The 19,354-nt window shown below is 41.4% G+C and overlaps 1 protein-coding gene across 1 annotated transcript in view; it reads right to left on the reverse strand.

The window, feature by feature from the left end:
• The window catches only part of LOC126278798 (nucleolar and coiled-body phosphoprotein 1), a 653,632-nt gene that overhangs the window by 631,545 nt on the left and 2,733 nt on the right, over positions 1–19,354 (reverse strand). The gene's annotated exons all lie outside the window — the stretch shown is intronic.

A 19,354-nucleotide genomic window follows, 5' to 3' on the forward strand; every position in this document is an offset into this window, starting at 1 on the left:
CCCCTCCGCCGCCCCACACCGAACCCAGTGGACCCCTCGGGAATGTCTCACACCAGACGCGTGTAACCCTAATGTTTGCGTGGTAGAGTAATTGTGGTGTACGCGTACGTGGAGAAAGTGTTTGCGCAGCAATCCCGACATAGTGTAACTGAAGCAGAATAAGGGGAACCAGGCCGCATTCGCTGAGGCAGATGGAAAACCGCCTTATAAAAACCATCCACAGACTGGCCGGCTCACCGGACGTTGCCACTAATCCGCCGGGTGGAATCGTGCCGGGGACCGTCACGCCTTTCCGCCCGGAAAGCAGTGCGTCAGACCGCACGGCTAACTCGGCGGTTTTTGCAGAACAGTATAGATACTTTACAACAGGGGCTCAAAGTGGCAAAATGGTTCAAATGGCTCTGAGCACCATGGGACTTAACATCTGAGGTCATCAGTCCCCTAGAACTTAGAACTACTTAAACCTAACGAACCTAAGGACATCACACACCTCCATGCCCGAGGCAGAATTCGAACATGCGACCGTAGCGGTCGCGCGGTTCCAGACTGAACCGCCTAGAACCGCTCGGCCACAACGGCCGGCTTCGATGTGGCGACCGCTGACGTTGTTACAGACATTGTAAATACGAAGCATGTTCTGATACACATTCTCCGTTCCACCCGCTGTCTCTTCAGTTTCTAATGCGGCGGCCAGAACTAGTGCCACCGGATCTTTCTTTTCTCTACAAGAGCCTCGTAAATTTAACTTTACACGACTGCAAGTGACATCAAGTCTCTGTATGTGCTTCTTTTCAGAGATTGTAGCGGGACTTGGCTATTCACAACAGTTCCAAACTTATTTTATGTCGCCAGCAGTTTCGGCAATTTACCAAGCCATCTTCAGGCCCCTGACACACATGAATGAACATTCCATCTCGGTTCTGGTCAAAACAACGGCTAACTGATGATGTTGAAGTGATCGCTATAGCAAGCAGTATTTGAATGCTGGTTCCTGTCTTGACCAGAACCGTGGTGGAATCTTCCTACACGCCTGTCAGGCGCCTGGAGATGGCGTAGCGAATCGCCGAAACTGGTAGCGAAATAAAGTAAGTTTGGAAATTAGAAGGCTGAAAGGTGTTTGACTTGACATCCTTAAGTGACATCAGGTGACCGTCTGACATAGTACACGTCGTCCTGTCTACACTATTGCATACAAAGACGTAAAGTTACGAATATGACGGCGATTTATTCGTCCACCTAGGCCTGGTGCTGATGGGATATGAATTTGTTAGACGGCTGAACGCTATCGGGCCGGGGACATAGGACGTGCCCGAGGCCAGCCTGGACAGTTGACCGATTCCGACCCAGGCGAGCTCAGGTGCAGAGACAATGAACGCGTCGCCGGAAACAGATAAATTCCAGAACTTGGAATTTGGACGGCTGATGCTCGCACTGCCTTTGTGCAGAAGATGCTCCAGGAAATTGCAGATTGTCAGACACTCTTAGATAGACTAGTTACAGTTCTTTGACATTCGACAATAAGTTCCATCAAATATTAATACAAATATGAATACATTTGCGATCTCAGAAAAATGAGGCGCATCCAATGACACAATTATATCTAAGTATCATTAAAATTACATCTCGCAGCGAATTTTCACAGTGACCCTCTGAATTAACAACTTTTAATCGCTTCATGCGATTTCAAGAAAAGTTATCTCAAATGATAGCATTGCACCATAGCTATAGCTACACATCTGTATCTATTTTACTTATTGATTTGCGCAGTCATTTACATATTTTTCACTACGCGAATGTTTTTCAGAACACCATATTATCCACATTTACACAGCAAATGAATACAGCATGAACACCTCGTATTTTGTCATACTTGTGTTTTTATTTAATGAATACTTAACTATGGTGTCAGTAACTTTACTTAAATGTTGGTACCAAGTGCTACCACAAAACTGTGCTAATTTAAAGCTGGTCATTCGCCTGTGTTGACAGACACCACAATAGAAAAGTGAACCAAAAGACGCCTCTGTCAAGAAGGTATAAAAGTGTTTACACTACTGGCCATTAAAATTGCTACACCACCAAGATGACGTGCTACAGACGCGAAATTTAACCGACAGGAAGAAGATACTGTGGTATGCAAATGATTAGTTTTTCAGAGCATTCACACAAGGTTGGCGCCGGTGGCTACACCTACAACTTGCTGACATGAGGAAAGTTTCCAACCGATTTCTCATACACAAACAGCAGTTGACCAGCGTTGCCGGTGAAACGTTGTTGTGATGCCTCGTGTAAGGAGGAGAAATGCGTACCAACACGTTTCCGACTTTGATAAAGGTCTAATTGGAGCCTATCGCGATTGCGGTTTATCGTACCGCGACATTGCTGCTCGCGTCGATCGAGATCCAATGACTGTTAGCAGATTACGGAATCGGTGGGATCAGGAGGGTAATACGGAACGCCGTGCTGGATCCCAACGGCCCCGTATCACTAGCAGTCGAGATGACAGGTATCTTATCCACATGGCTGTAACGGATCGTGCAGCCACGTCTCGATCCCTGAGTCAACAGATGGGTACGTTCGCAAGACAATAACCATCTGTACGAACAGTTCGACGACGTTTGCAGCAGCATGGACTATCAGCTGGGAGACCATGGCTGCGGTTACCCTTGACAGTGCCACACACACAAGAGCGCCTGCGATGGTGTACTCGACGACGAACCTGGGTGCACGAATCGCAAAACGTCATTTTTGGGATGAATCCAAGTTCTGTTTACAGCATCATGATGGGCGCATCCGTGTTCGGCGACATCGCGGTGAACGCACATTGGAAACGTGTATTCGTCATCGCCATTCTGGGGTATCATCCGGCGTGATGGTATGGGGTGCCATTGATTACACGTCTCGGTCATCTCTTGTTCCCACTGACGGCACTTTGAACAGTGGACGTTACATTTGAGATGTGTTACGACCCGTGGCTCTACCCTTCATTCAATCCCTGCGAAACCCTACATTTCAGCAGGTCCTGTACGGGACTTTATGGATACAGAAAAAGTTCGACAGCTGCCCTGGCCAGCACATTTTCCAGATCTCTCACCAACTGAAAACGTCTGGTCAATGGTGGCCGAGAAACTGGCTCGTGACAATACTCTTGACGAACTGTGGTATCGTGTTGAAGCTGCATGGGCAGCTGTACCTGTACATGACATCTATGCTCTGTTTGACTCAATGCCCAGGCGTATCAAGGCCGTTATTAAGGCCAGAGGTGGTTGTTCTGGGTACTGATTTCTGAGTATGTATGCACTCACATTGCGTGAAAATGTAATCACATGTCAGTTCTAGTATAATATATTTGTCTAATGAATACCTGTTTATCATCTGCATTTCTTCTTGGTGTAGCAATTTTAATGGCCAGTTGTGTAACTAATATTTATCGATAAAATGTTGTCATTCAACGTAGGGACACTCGCGCAAGGGTACTATTTTATTTATTTATGAACCAACTGTTACTTTGATTGTAAATGAATTGAATGTAATCGAATGTTTATAACATTTCTTTTTATTTCAGTATTAGTGTAATATATTATTTTAGTGCGGGAAAGTGGTCATGTTGAGTCAGATCACGTCCATAGAGGTTATTTTTGATTGAGATGGCGTTCAGCCGGTGGCAAAGCAGAGGGTAGCGCAACGCTATGTGACTTACGTGAACACGGGGACTACTCGAGTGAAAAGCGAAGGGAGCGTTTCTGTAGACTTTTACATTTGTATTTGAAGAAGGCAAAACTTTCCTGATACAACGTGCGTGATTCGGTCATATACGTGATTGATTTTGGGCTGTGGACGGTCGCTACCGTACCTTAATTTCTGAAGGGCCTGTACATTTCGAGAAGTCTGAGTGTGCTCCAGAATAGGGCTCTATCTTTTTTCGCTTGTAATACGGACCTGCACATAGACAGTGTATGAGTTACTATTCTTTGTCTCGCGAGTAATAATTTGGAAATCACCAAGCTGAACTCTGAACTGTTTTGAGCTGGTGAATATTTCGTGTGTTGTGATTACGAAATGGACTTAGTTCGCTTCCGTCTTTAGTTTGGGGATTTTGTTACCGTTCTCGTACCGCTCTCAACGTAACTTTGCTGCACTTGATAAGGGTAATATCTGTCTGTATTTTAAATGAATATCGTAGGACCACTTCCCGTTTATTTGAGATGTCCTTTCTTGAATAAACATTGTTCAGCACAATTCTCTCTCGTCTTCATCAATTACAGACGTTAGAATAGAACCCTTTTTATTGTATTATTAATTTATTTTTAATTTTATATTTCTGTGTATTTTATTAAATTGCAGTTCTAGTCAATGCATAGACTATTTGATGGCAGGATTACAGCTAGGGGTTATCATTTACAGCGAATTATCCGTGAGACATGAAATACGTGCGTAGCTTGACCCATGACTACATCGAGCTATTCTTTTCCAACAGAGTTGTGCATAGAAGTACGAGTAACCACAGGTAAAGAGACAACTGATTTTCTCATATGGACAGCTGTTTGCAAGAGCAACTACACTCACGCAGTAACCGTTAGGTACCGTCGCAAGGACAGTTAACTCTGAAGCTTTTCTCTTTCTCTTAGCAGCCACGGATGTCTTACAGATCTGAAAACAAACCGTCGCAGAACGGGAACGATATGCTTCAGGACATGGGTTCCTATTCAGAACATTATATACTCAAATGATTCAAACGGCTCTGAGCACTATGGGACTTACCATCGGAGGTCATCAGTCCCCGAGGCTTAGAACTACTTAACCCTAAGGACATAACACACATCCATGCCCCAGGCATTGTTGGCGAATAAATACGATATTGCAGTGCCTTTGTTGTTCAGAAGCGTTCCTTCGGACATATATGCATGCATGTCCGAAGGAATGTAGCATCGTACTTCTGAACAACACAGCCACCGCAAAAATCTTACTGCTGTATGTGGCCACAAAAGCTCCAGTCATTAACCGTATAATTATTAGCAGAAACCCGATAATACCTATGAGTTGAAGCGGTGCATTGCAGTAAATAAAATTACATCTAGAGTTTCTGCATAATTATCGTACGCTTCTACAGTTGTGGGATGTTCTCACGGCTCATAATAATCCCAAACAAAACAGTTAGCACTAAGTTCCTTGCGCCCACGACGAAAATTAGAATTTTCCAAGCGAGATTTGATCGCTGTTCCTTCAGACAACATGTTTTGCGTTATACCGGAGCGCCGCCTTGCTGAGTGCTAAGCGTGCTGTTGCGCTGTCTACCTTGATCTCACGTCAAATAAACGTTCCAGCGAACAGCTATTTGCGTGGTTTACTGTTATCTTTGTGACATTAATTAGGCGAGGCAGATTGTATACACATGCGTACATAAAACTGCACTCACTCACTCATACACACACACACACACACACACACACACACACACACACACACACACACATACACACACACACACGCACACAAGTACAAAGACGGATAGGGAGAAAGAAATAGATAGCCACCTTTTTGCACCGTTAGAAAATCTTAATCGAACTGTTAGAAAGTAAACGCGCTTCAGACTTTTGAGGGCGTGCAACTGGTCGATGTTGCTCTTCAACTCATCTGAATTAGTCTTCATCATATTCCAGCAAGAGACAAAATATGGTAAGTTCAAGGTAATCTGTTCGCCTGCATCTAAGCCTCGTTTGTAGTATCAAAGGCTGGATGAATGTACAAACTCATTTAGAGCGCCTTAGATTCAGTGCACAACAAGACTCTTGTTCCTTGACTTCCGGAGGGCGTTCGATACAGTTCCGCACTGTCGCCTGATAAACAATGTAATAGCCTATGGAATATCAGACCAGCTGTGTGGCTCGATTGAAGAGTTTTTAGCAAACAGAACACAGCATGTTGTCGTCAATGGAGAGACGTCTACAGACGTTAAAGTAACATCTGGCGTGCCACAGGGGAGTGTTATGGGACCACTGCTTTTCACAATATATATAAAAGGCCTAGTAGATAGTGTCGGAAGTTCCATGCGGCTTTTCGCGGATGATGCTGTAGTATACAGAGAAGTTGCAGCATTAGAAAATTGTAGCGAAATGCAGGAAGATCTGCAGCTGATAGGCACTTGGTGTAGGGAGTGGCAACTGACCCTTAACGTAGACAAATGTAATGTATTGCGAATACATGGAAAGAAGGATCGTTTATTGTATGATTATATGATAGCGAAACAAACAATGGTAGCAGTTACTTCTCTAAAATATCTAGGAATGTGCGTGCGGAACGATTTGATGTGGAATGACCATATAACATTAATTGTTGGAAAGGCGGGTACCAGGTTGAGATTCATTGGGAGAGTCCTTAGAAGGTGTAGTCCACCAACAAAGGAGGTGGCGTACGAAACACTCGTTCGACCTATACTTAAGTATTGCTCATCAGTGTGGGATCCGTACCAGGTCGGGAACACAGAGGAGATAGAGAAGATCCAAAGAAGAGCGGCGCGTTTCGTCACAGGGTTATTTGGTAAGCGTGATAGCGTTACGGAGATGTTTGGCAAAATCAAGTGGCAGACTCTGCAAGAGAGGCGCTCTGCATCGCGGTGTATCTTGCTGTCCAGGTTTCGAGAGGGTGCGTGGATGAGGTATCGAATATATTGCTTCCCCCTACTTATAACTCCAGTGGAGATCACGAATGTAAAACTAGAGAGATTCGAGCGCGCACGGGGGCTTTCCGGCAGTCGTTCTTCCCGCGAACCATACGCGACTGGAACAGGAAAGGGAGGTAATGACAGTGGCACATAAAGTGCCCTCCGCCACACACCGTTGGGTGGCTGGCGGAGTATTAATGTAGATGTAGATGTAGATGAAATGACTTTTTAATTATTTCTTTAGTGTCATATTACGACTGGGTTTCAGTTCGAAGAAGGCTACATCACTGAAGACAATTCTACCCTCAATCAGTGAGATTCCAGTCCGAAGACATGTATGCCTCAGGCAGCGGTGAGATACCAACATGACTGTCGCCCGCCATATGATCCGACAAGCAGGAGTGATAATCTGGGGTGCCACTTCTTTTCATAGCAGGACCCCTTTGGTTGGTACCCGCGGCATCCTCACAGCACTACGGTACATCGACGATATTCTACGCCTCATTCACTTGCCTTTCATGGCCAGCAAGGTCGCCGGATCCGCTCCGAAATCGAGAACGTTTAGAACATTATGGGCAGGTCCTCCGACCATCTCAAGATTCTGACGATCTAGTGCGCCACTTGGACAGAATTTGGCACGACATCCGCGAGGATGACATCCAACAACTCTGACAAACAGTGCCCAGCCGGGTAAGTGCTTGCACAAGGGGCAAAGGTGGGTCAACGCTTTATTGGTTTGTTCAATTTAAGAAGCTTTTTGTCTTGATTAAATCGTCCAATTTCCCTAAAATTGTAACGTTTTGTTTGTCTGTACACGTACCTTATATCTACCGATTTCCATTCCTTTCGGATCTTACCTTAGTGGTGGGTTGGAGTCTTTTTCCTTAAAGTGTATATTGTACTTCGTATACAGGGTGGACGGAAATTGCCGTTACAGACTTCTAGGACTTGTAGAGGGGAGTGAGTACATCGTATTTTGAATAGGAACCCATGTCCGCAAACGTCATACAACGAGACTACAGAGCGTCAAAGTTATAGGCGCGGGCGTCTGTACATGTACGTATACACGGGCGGAAACGAACGAGTCGAAAGTTATAAACGAAAACCGTTCTGATACTTCAGACAGTTCAACACACGTACCTGTTCTTGTGTTGCGAAGAGTGTGGAGCTGGTATCTTTCTGTGGTGGTAGTGCGGGAAAAAAACGAGAAAAAATGTCTAATAAACGTGGGCTCAAAATTGCATACCTGAGGAGCTATGACCATTCGTTCATCGTCGCTAATGTGAAACACATCTCCTCTACTGAGCAAGTGCTCATAGCTGTTAAGGTACGCACTTTATAGTGCACGTTATTGGACATTTTTCTTCGTTTTTGTCCTCACTACCACCACTGAAAGTTACCAGCCCTACACTCTTCGCAACACAAGGACCGGTACATGTATTCAACTGTCAGAGGTATCAGAACTGTTTTCGTTTATAACTTTCGACTCGTTAGTTTCCGGTACAGGGATCCTTTCTTCAAATTAATACATTTATCGTTCTCCGTCACCCTAGAAATTCTGTAACATCATCACGGATTCACCCTGTGTATACGTACATTTACAGATGCCAGCGCCTATAACTTTGACGCTCTGTAGTCTCGTTGGATGAAGTTTCCGGACACAGGCTCCTATTCAAAATACGAGGTACTCACTCCCCTATACAAGTCCTAGAAGTCTGTAACGGGAATTTCCGACCACCCTGTATATGTCAGACATATGCAAGATGCAACGCTTTTACTAAGATGAAAGCTTTCATCTACATTACCATATCCTGAGTGTACCGGGTGATCAAAAAGTCAGTATAAATTTGAAAAATGAATAAACCACGCAGTAATGTAGATAGAGAGGTTCAAATTGACACACATACTTGGAATGACATGGGGTTTTATTAAAACCAAAAAAATACAAACATTAAAAAAATGTCCGACAGATGGCGCTTCATCTGATCAGAATAGCAATAATTAGCATAACAAACTAAAGCAAAGCAAAGATGATTTTCTTTATAGGAAATGCTCAATATGTCCACCACCACTCCTCAAAAATAGCTGTAGTCGAGGAATAATGTTGTGAACAGCACTGTAAAGCATGTCCGGAGTTATGGTGTCGGATGTTGTCTTTCAGTATCCCTAGAGATGTCGGTCGATCACGATACACTTGCAACTTCAGGTAACCCCAAAGCCAATAATCGCACGGACTGAGGTCTGGGGACCTGGGAGGCCAAGCATGACGAAAGTGGCGGCTGAGCACACGATCATCACTAAACGACGCGCGCAAGAGATCTTTCACGCATCTAGCAATAAGGGGTGTTTTTTTTTGTTCTAATAAAACCCCATGTCATTCCAAGGATGTGTGTCAATTTTTACCTCTCTATCTACATTATTGCGTGGTTTATTAAGTTTTCAAATTTATACTGACTTTTTGATCACCAGGTATATTTACTTAAAATTATTGCACTTCACGTTATATTACATATGATTTTTTTTGTCGTTTGTAATTGCTATGTTCCATGATAAATACAACAACGAGACTTATTGTATCATGTAAGGAATTTTTGGTCTGAAGCGTTTGTGCACATATTGACGTTAGGACATGTTGCCGGTTATTCAACTAGTAATTCGCACGATGCAATATTACCGTCTTCGATAAGTAAGCCTCTACACAGTCGCTGATAGGAATAATGTAGATTAACGTGTCAAGTTGTAATTGTGAAGTGGAATGACCAAGTACACAGTTTGCAGTGTGGCAAGGATAGAGGAGGAGAGGGTGGTGTAGCGTAGGAAGGAGAGAACGGAAGGGCGTGGGATCGTGGTGAACCAATTCCATTTCGGATCCACAAGTAGAATTAACGAGCACGGCCCGTTAATACCGGCAGCTGCAGACTAATTTACTGACAGTTGCGGAATTCATTTAGGTGGTAGGCATATTAACTGCCTATCCAACTAACAAAAAGCATAACGTTGATAATATATAAAAGCAACAAAGTCCAATTTGGCTTCGTAGTACTTTATTCAAAAAGTATCATTACTGGTTTCTAATTATACATTCATCTTCGGGTGGTAGCATACTTTTATCAAAGTACGTGGACATTTGTTTAAAGAAAAGATGCCTTGGAAAAAAACAAAAAAATATACTTTCGAGAGTATAACACTCTTGGTTTCGCTAAAAGTCCGTGTTGGAATGAAACTTACCTGATGTAAACCCAGAAAAATTTGTTTTTATCGTCTTTCCCGAATGAATAACAAATATGTTGTCCTTCGTGTTTTCACATACACTTTTTTCATTAGTATTCTAGTTCATAAAGCAACGACACAAGAGATCTCGACTCGCATCAGACGAAAACCCATACAGGATAGTCACTAGGAACGTGAGCGTCGAAGTTGCTGCCATGTTGCGATAATGCACAAAATATCTGGCACCTCAAGCAAAGGAGGCATATATTGCAGTTAAGTTGGATTGAGATAGTATTTCAGACGAAATACAACGTACTAAACAGATAAAAAAATAGCATTTGGGGATGTACTGAATTACTAGCTTACTTTACGAAATAGCATAGAAATAAGTGCTGTGAAGTAAAAGTGTGAAACTACATGTGCTTTCTGAATATCGCTGTCAAATACATTACTACTTATAAAACTTTTTTACTATACCAAAGACAGTTACAACATAAGATAAGTAGTTTGTCCTGCAGGTTAGTGAAGAAACGTTATTTATAGTCGAGTGTGGGAAGTAACTTCTGGAAACGTTTTAGAAATGGAGAACTGCCAACTCAGTGTGCTTGATGGGGCGTGGAAACGGAAATTGTTTTTGTGTGTGCTTATCTGAATTTGTTCTAACACACTCATAGTGACTGCCTTATCTGCTTAGTGTAATAACTTCATATTGTTTTCCGTCTTTCTTGTTGAGACAGTTTTTCTTTTGAAACTTCCTGGCAGATTAAAACTGTGTGCCCGACCGAGACTCGAACTCGGGACCTTTGCCTTTCGCGGGCAAGTGCTCTACCAACTGAGCTACCGAAGCACGACTCACGTCCGGTACTCACAGCTTTACTTCTGCCAGTATCCGTCTCCTACCTTCCAAACTTTTCTTTTGTAGCTCACAACACCTTTTTAATAAAGTACAATAAAATCAAATTACGACTGGTTGCTCTGTGTAGCATCAACATTCTGCATCACATAACAGACACGTTTTTTAAATAATGTCATTATCTGACATAATAGAACTAACACATGTTTTTAGAAGACACGAAGAACAGCGGATCCATTTATATGTCACACATGTGCTCTCTAGTAAAGACGTTACACTGACCACAAGGTCCAATAAGGTGAGTGTAGTTATGAGTGAGCCTAACAGACTCGTAGATCAGCCGTGTACTCCTCTTGCAGCTGCACATCAAGGGGCGCCAATCTCTTCGAATGGGTTGGTTTTCGGCAAACGTGGTCTCACTGTATGCCTTCGCAAGTCAGACATTTTACGGTGGCTGACCTTGTAAAATACCTTGTTTATCTGAAGTTCCATTTTTAGCTAGGAATTAAGAAAAATGCGGTTTAACGTCCCGTCGACGCCGAGGTAATTAGAGACGGACCACAAGCTCAAATTCTATGGGGGACACGGTAAGAAATCGCTCCTGGTTTTCTCAAGGGCTTTTAAAGAAAAAAATATACGCCTTTAGCCATTTAAGGAAGTTAGCGTTGCTGTTGGTGGTACGAAGACTGATATGATGGAGCTCTCCACGCTAATCTATTCTCTACAGGCCTTTTCATCTATGCTTGCTATAGCCAAGTTTTGGTCTCTCTCTATAATTCCAAATCCCCCCCCCCCTCCTCCCCACCCATCCCTCCCTTCACCTTACACACTTCCCTCCATATTCAAATAAACTATTTCTTCATGCCTCAGGGTGTGTACTATCAACTTAGCCCTTCTTTTAGTTAAACTGTGCCGCATATTTACGTTTTCCCCAAATTCGATTCAATATCTCCTAATTAGTCCACCCATCCACCTTCGACTGTCTTCTGTAGCAACACACTTCGAATGATTCTGTTGTCTTCTTTTCTGAAGTGTTTATTGTTCATGTTTCACTTCCGTACAAGGGTACACTCCTTACAAAAATCTTTAGAAATACCTTTAGAAATTTAAGTTCTACATTAACTCTTTCGACTAATACCATGACATCTCAAAGAACATTCAAATAGAAATTAAAAACGCGGTTGACACTGGCGAAGTTCACGCTACGAGTACTGTACTATGGAAAATTCAGTTCCGCTCGTACGTTTAGCGGCAAGTTCGATAAGACCCATACTTCCTTAAAGGCTACTGATGACCAAATTTGGCTGCTTGGCTACGACTTGGTAACTAAGAAGCTCCTACTGCTACTAAAAAAGGGACTGTCCAATCTCGTCAGCTACTTGGGAAAGAGTTTTATCGCAATGTTCTAAGGTATTCAAGCGAAGGATCTTCCATAGCAGTCAGGTACTCCATCACGACAGCTCATGACTGCGTTGACTGTAGGTACATCGTGCAAGAGTATGAAGTTAGAAACAGGATGAGAGTATTTCTTCTTCTGCAGTAGCCCCCAAACTTAATTCCATGTAACGGTTTCTCCTTCAAAACGTGAAAATCAAACTGTTGTCTGAAGACCTACCCCCCCCCCCCCCCCCCCAGTGAACTAAAGTGCTACTGAAAAATCTGTGAAAACTTTAGTCTGAATGATGGACGGAAATATGAACTTCGTTCTTCAGAGATTTGCTTCCTGTGTCTTAACCACTACATCTCCTCAAGCTGTGAAAATATACCTGAAGGGATGCAAATCTGTTAGAGTCGGAGAAGAAAAAAATGAAAATAATGAATATTCTAACAAGACACAGGTTGAATTTCTCAACTGGTAGAAACTGGATGTATTAGGACATTTTTCGGGGTGATATTTATTTTAGTAAGACACTGTAGACGATTGTACAAAGGCTCTAAGAAAACTACAGAACCGGAAGAACCAGAATGTTGCTTCTTGTGACGTGTACTTTGTTTGCAGATGGGTTTCTTGATATCTGCGAAGGACAAAGCAAATAACCGTTCATCTTGCACAAGATCCACTGAGAATCTCGTAATATGAAGGAAGCAGACAGCGATTCGCCACCTCCCCACGTCACTCGATGGCTTGTTACTTTGTCTGGAGAAAGTCATCTGCCCTTTAGTAAACTACAAACGACCACAACGTTTGCAAAATTGCAATGGGCAGGCTTACGGTAGATTCGTGAGATGTATATCGAAATCAGGCGACTAGTCGATCGCCTCATTTTATCATTTTCGTAAGATGAGGCCCAGTTTTACCAATATACAGTTTTTTTTATTTTTTTGAGACAGTAGTTGTGTAAGGGCATTTCTACATGTGTTTCTGTCACTTCTAAAACTGTTTTTATTAATATTTTTCTGTTTTCTGATCACAATATGAAAAATACAATGTCTTAAAAAGTTATTTAAATTTTATTTATGTAAATCTGAATAAATATTGTTAACATACGAAAAAATTCTAAATCAGTAATTTAAAAAGTTTAATTTTTCCAAACATTCAATGTCAAATCTTTGCATTGTACAGTTACCGCTGATTGGCACCATAGAGTATAACTAGCTAAGACGTGAGCATTCGGATTTGCAGAGCTAGAATTCTGTCCACAAAATCTCCTGCTGTTCAAGTCACGTGGTTTTCGGGCAGCGGATATTAGCCCGTATAGTGCTTAGCGTATTATTATTATTGTTACTTCGCTGCTGCGGATAAAATCTTCGTGTATGCTTTTACAGACATCTTAACAATTTGACATCAGATACCGAATTAGCTTGAAGATGTGATGAGCAGTGGTATTGTGCTTTTTCGCCACAGTATCATAGCTTAGAGTCCACGTTATTTACGTTTTTTCGATATCGGAATAAGGAATGACAATCAACAATATTTTTTTTTTTTTACTTTTTCTATCGCACTTATTCATATTGTCGAATCCCGGTTCAAATTACTTACGTTAAATTGACACAGTAGACGGAACCGAAGCGTCACGAAAAAACAACGCCTCTGGAACTATGAAATTGTTACATCAGAGATGGTAAGCGATTTTCACCATCTATTATAATTTTCAGTTTTTCTTTGTTTATCCTTCTGATTTTTGTATATAAACAAAATATCCATAATATTTTTTCGCCTACTCATCAGAAAAGTAAAACCATACACTAAGCACAAAAAAAAAAATTACAAGATCAGTGTTCGAATTTTGGCGTAACAAAAGAAGTCGTCACCAAGAATACTTTTTATGTTTTCTATTGCACTGATTCAGATTGTCGGATCTGTTCTAATAAAATACGTTACAATGACACTGTATAGGAAATTATCTTATGAAGAAATACTGAAATACACACAAGGGTCTGAGAAGCTGCATAAATTGGAGGAAATTAACCAGACTGCCAGATGTCAATTTTATCTGCATTTGAATACAGTATCAATATGTATGCACTGACAGGCAGTTTATGTACTCAACCACACTTGAAAATTTTACCAGCATTTGTCTCGTAAGCAAGTAGCCAAAAAAAGGCAGAAATTATCTCTCTAATTCAAGACTTTATAATACCATGTCTCGACATTTTTCAACATACGAAGTGCCTCATATCAGTATGACATTTACAGTTATACATCCGTTGTACATACCTATAAAAAGTAACTAGTTTTTCTTTCAAATACTTATCTTTATATCCGTAGCAACATCAATATTGTACTATAACTCTTACTAAAACTCAAACAAGGCAAATACATGTAATATTCAAGTTTCTATATTACCGCAAATTTTGGACAAGCAGCGTCATTCCAAAATCACGTGACTCGCCCAGTTTGATGTTGATAACATGTATAGTAGACAATGCTCACTCCTTAGATATATATAATTGGTACATCATCTTTGGCGTTAGCTGTATCGTGAGTAAGACATTGCTGAACTCTTAGAGTTAGACTGTGTTAGTTGTGAAGATTAGTTGCGGCATACATGTGGTGTATAAAGGGAACAATATTATGCAGAAAGGGTTAAAAATACCCTAAACCACGATAGATAAATTACACAAAGCAGGTATATACCAGCTAACCTACAAAGACTGTGTTTTAGTATACGTCGGACAAACACGCAGAAATTTCAGATAAGATACTCAGAACATTTAAAAGCACTGAAAAGCGACAGCACACATTCGACACTTGCAGACCACATCATCAAAATTAACCACCACCACAGTGGCATTGAAACAGACCTCCAAATCCTAAAACACAGTAATCATCTGTTCCAGTTTTTAACAACAGAAGAAAATTACCTCATCCAGAAAGCTATTACACAGGGCAAAAATGTTATTGATGACCAAACAGTTCTATGCAACAAAACACTTTTCAACACCCTAAATGAAATATCTGACGACACACACACACGTGGAACGAAAACAAAAGGAACATATTCAAAGTTTTCGGACGTCAAACCAAAACAAAACAGTAAACAAACGACAGTCGGAAGCGCGTCGCGAACGTAAATTTGTGATGTGATACGTGTGTCCAAGCCAGAAACACAGCAAAATGCATTATTTACAAATGAGCAGGAGAAAATGTGAATAAACACTGGCAAAATAAGAACCATAATCCATGAATAACAAACTACACGAAATAGTTCTCCATATGTAATCTGCGAAAATTTTTTACCTATGTGTATAGGTCAGCCCAACGACATAAAAACAGGTTTGGCACACAAAAACAAACTTGTCACAGCTTAGGACTGGCCAGATACAACAATGGTAAGGCCAAAAATGGGCACATGTCACAATTTTTACCTAAACATACTTTTTAAAGATTAGATCACTAATAAAAATTCAACGCAGACGATACTCTAACATCCCTCACGTTCGCAGATGACATTGTGTACTAATTTAGACCTGTGGCTGACTTCGGTTGACAGTGCAGGACACACAAATAAAATGAAAGTTAAATTGCAAATGTAATTTAAATAACAATAAAATCGATATTTTCTAATCTAAACATAATCTGAATGTATTATTTCTGGAAAATAAAGTAAAAAAAAGCTCATAGCGGATGCCATTACAGGGTGAAACTTGTTTAGGTGTTAAAATAAAACAATAATTAGGTGTACAAGAATTGTTTTGTGGGTTGAAGAAACGTACAGGTTAAATAACCTAAAATTTGCACCACAAACATTGTGGAAATGGAAAGTGCTATTGATGTACGGTTTTCACAGAATAGATTGGTGGTCAGAAGCTCGTATTGGTAGCCAAGAAACGTATCCTAATGAAACTTAGAAAGCACATTTTTTGTACAGACATACTGCGTTTTAGATGGAACAATGTCTATTGATATTAACAAACCTAAGGTAGGGTAAATTAGAATGTCAGTGGTACATGTTGTATCATCTGATGCGAGTCGTTTACAGGATACCATATTTTGAAACGTTCCCACGCCGACACTTGTACAATACTTATGACAGCACACACTAAAGATCAACGCAACTGCATATACTAATTATGTGGATTCTAACCAGTAACCAGAGAATTGACCATCACAGGTTGGGTTCAAAACGACCACCGGCAGCGGCAAATAAACGCTTCCAGTCTGGTATGTAAGTACTGCCGCACAGGGTGCTAGCATCTGAGCGGAGATGTCGGAGCAGGTTGCAGTAAAACGTCGTTGCATGTCATCGAGTGTAGTTAGTATGTCCTTGTAGACAGATGGTTTCAGTTTTAACCCCATAAAAAAGTCTTCAGGTGTCAAATCCGGGGAACGAGCCGGCCAAGGTTCAGGTCCTCTGCGTCCAATCCAGCGAGTCCGAAACAAATCGTGAAACCATGCTGTAGTACTTCGTGTACTATGGGCTGGACAGTCGTCATGTTGGTACGACAGGTTCCCACTAGTCTGCAGAGAAACGTTTTCTACCATCCGTGGAAATGGTCTGTTAGTAGGCTGTGATACTTGTGGGCAACAGTGTTCGGTCTATGAAAAACAGGCCAATGAGCTTATTGCTCACTATTCCACACCACACGTTTACACTCCATGGACGCTGACGTTCCAACTGACGAAAACAACTAGGATTGTCAACAGACCAATTGCGGATATTTTGCCGGTTTACCTAGCCATGCGGCTTCTTCACTAAACAAGATACGTGATAGATCTGGAGTATCCTGTCTTAATGCCCATGTACGGAAATGAACACGATTATCATAATCGTTTCCATGCAGTTCGTCATGGAGAGAGATGTGATTGGCATGGAATCTGTGTCCATGGAGAATGCATAGCACTCTTGCCTGACTCATGCCACTTTCTCATGCGATGGTGCGGGTTCTAAAGTGCGGATCAACTGCAACAGCAGCAAGAACTCTAATTTCCCCTTCTTCTGTCGTCGCTAGTTTCCTTCTGTTATGCTGTCTAGGTGTTTACATCACCACTTTCGCGTAAGTGCTTGAAGAGGTCGATAAACAAGTACAGAGGTGGTTGAAATCTATTGAGATATCTTGCCGCATACACCGTACAAGAACGAACTGCATTATTCCTTCACTCTCCATACACCATGTACACATCGGCTTGTTCTATGTTGGTAAATCCATCGTCCAGTCAAGTCCTACTGTTTGAACTGTCACACACTGACTAGCTAGTCGCACTGCACTCAAGCAACACACAAGCACACTGTAAGCAAACGTCTCAACATTGTACCTAGCATCTACGCAGGATGAATAGCACAAACAAGCGTCGGTGTGGAAACTTTTCATAATACGATATTTCGTAAAAGAATCGCAATAGATTCCTGCAATAAACACCACAGACGTTCTAATTTTTAGTTTCTTAACGTCAATAGCCATTGTTCCGTTTGAAAAAGTGTATGCTTGGGCAAAAACTAGATTTTCTAAGTATTATTACAGCGTCGGTGTGGAAACTTTTCAAAATACGATATTTCGTAAAAGAATCGCAATAGATTCCTGCAATAAACACCACAGACGTTCTAATTTTTAGTTTCTAACGTCAATAGCCATTGTTCCGTTTGAAAAAGTGTATGCTTGGGCAAAAACTAGATTTTCTAAGTATTATTACAATCTGTTTTCGGCTAACAATACGAGCCCCTGAGTACCCATGCACCAATAGCACTTCCCATTTCCGCAATATCTGAGTTGCAAATTTTAGCTTATTTACCCTGTACGTTTCTTCAACCCACAAACCAATTCGTGTACACATAATTATTATTTCAACACCCAAACACGTTTCACCACAGTAATGGCATCCACTATGAGTTTTTTTTCTTTTTCTTTTTACTTTAGTTTCGAGAAATAAGAAATGGTTCAAATGGCTCTGAGCACTATGGGACTTAACATCTGAGGTCATCAGTCCCCGCGAACTTAGAACTTCTTAAACCTAATTAACCTAAGGACAAACACACATCCATGCCCGAGGTAGGATTCGAACCTGCGACTGTGGCGGTCGCGCGGTTCCAGACTGAAGCGCCTAGAACCGCTCCGCCACTCTGGCCGACCCCAGAAATAATACATACAGATTATGTTTAGATTAGAAAATATGGATTTTGTTGTTATTTAAATTACATTTGCAATGTGTATCCTGTGGCTGTCAACAGAAATCAGCCACAGATGTAAATTAGTACACCATGTCATCAGCAAACATGAGGGATGTTAGAATATCGTATGCGTTGAATTTTTATTAATGATCTAATCCTTAAAAAGCATGTTCAGGTAGAAATAGTGGCATGTACCCATTTTTGGTCTTACCATTGTTGCATATGGCCAGTCATGAACTGTGACAAATTTGTTTATGTGTGCCAAAACTGTTTTTATGTCGTTGGGCTGTCCTATACACATAGGTAAAACTTTTGTGAAGCTTACATATGGAGAACTATTTCGTGTAGTTTGTTATTCATGGATTATGCTTCTTATTTTGACAGTGTTTATTCACATTCAGGATGTATAATTAAAAGGAAATAGATCACTGTGCCAGACGAAAAGAGAAGAAATTACTTAATAGAAAAACTAAAACTCATTAGTTCCAGTTGCGGGTATTACGAACAACTTGGAACCAACATAAAGATTGAAATAAACTGGTCTACAGTGGAGTCGACCAAACGTAAGTTAAATATACATTACTAGCCATTAAAATCGCTACACCAAGAAGAAGTGCAGATGATAAACGGGTATTCATTAGACAAATATATTATACTAGAACTGACATGTGATTACATGTTCATGCAATTTGGGTGCATAGATCCTGAGAAATCAGTACCCAGAACAACAACCTCTGGCCATAATAACGGCCTTGATACGCCTGGGAATTGAGTTAAACAGAGCTTGGATGGCTTGTACAGGTACAGCTGCCCATGCAGCTTCAACGCGATACCACAGTTCATCAAGAGTAGTGACTGGCGTATTGTTACGAGCCAATAGCTCGGCCACCATTGACCAAACATTTTCAGTTGGTGAGAGATCTGGAGAATGTGCTGGCCAGGGCAGCAGCTGAACATTTTCTGTATCCAGAAAAGCCCGTACAGGACCTGCAACATGCGGTCGTGCATTATCCTGCTGAAGTGCCGTAATTGCGAACAAGAGGTGACCGAGACGTGTAACCAATGGCAACCCATGCCATTAGC

The sequence above is a fragment of the Schistocerca gregaria genome, chromosome 1 (assembly GCF_023897955.1).
Source record: "Schistocerca gregaria isolate iqSchGreg1 chromosome 1, iqSchGreg1.2, whole genome shotgun sequence".
NCBI classification, from domain to species: Eukaryota; Metazoa; Arthropoda; class Insecta; order Orthoptera; family Acrididae; genus Schistocerca; species Schistocerca gregaria.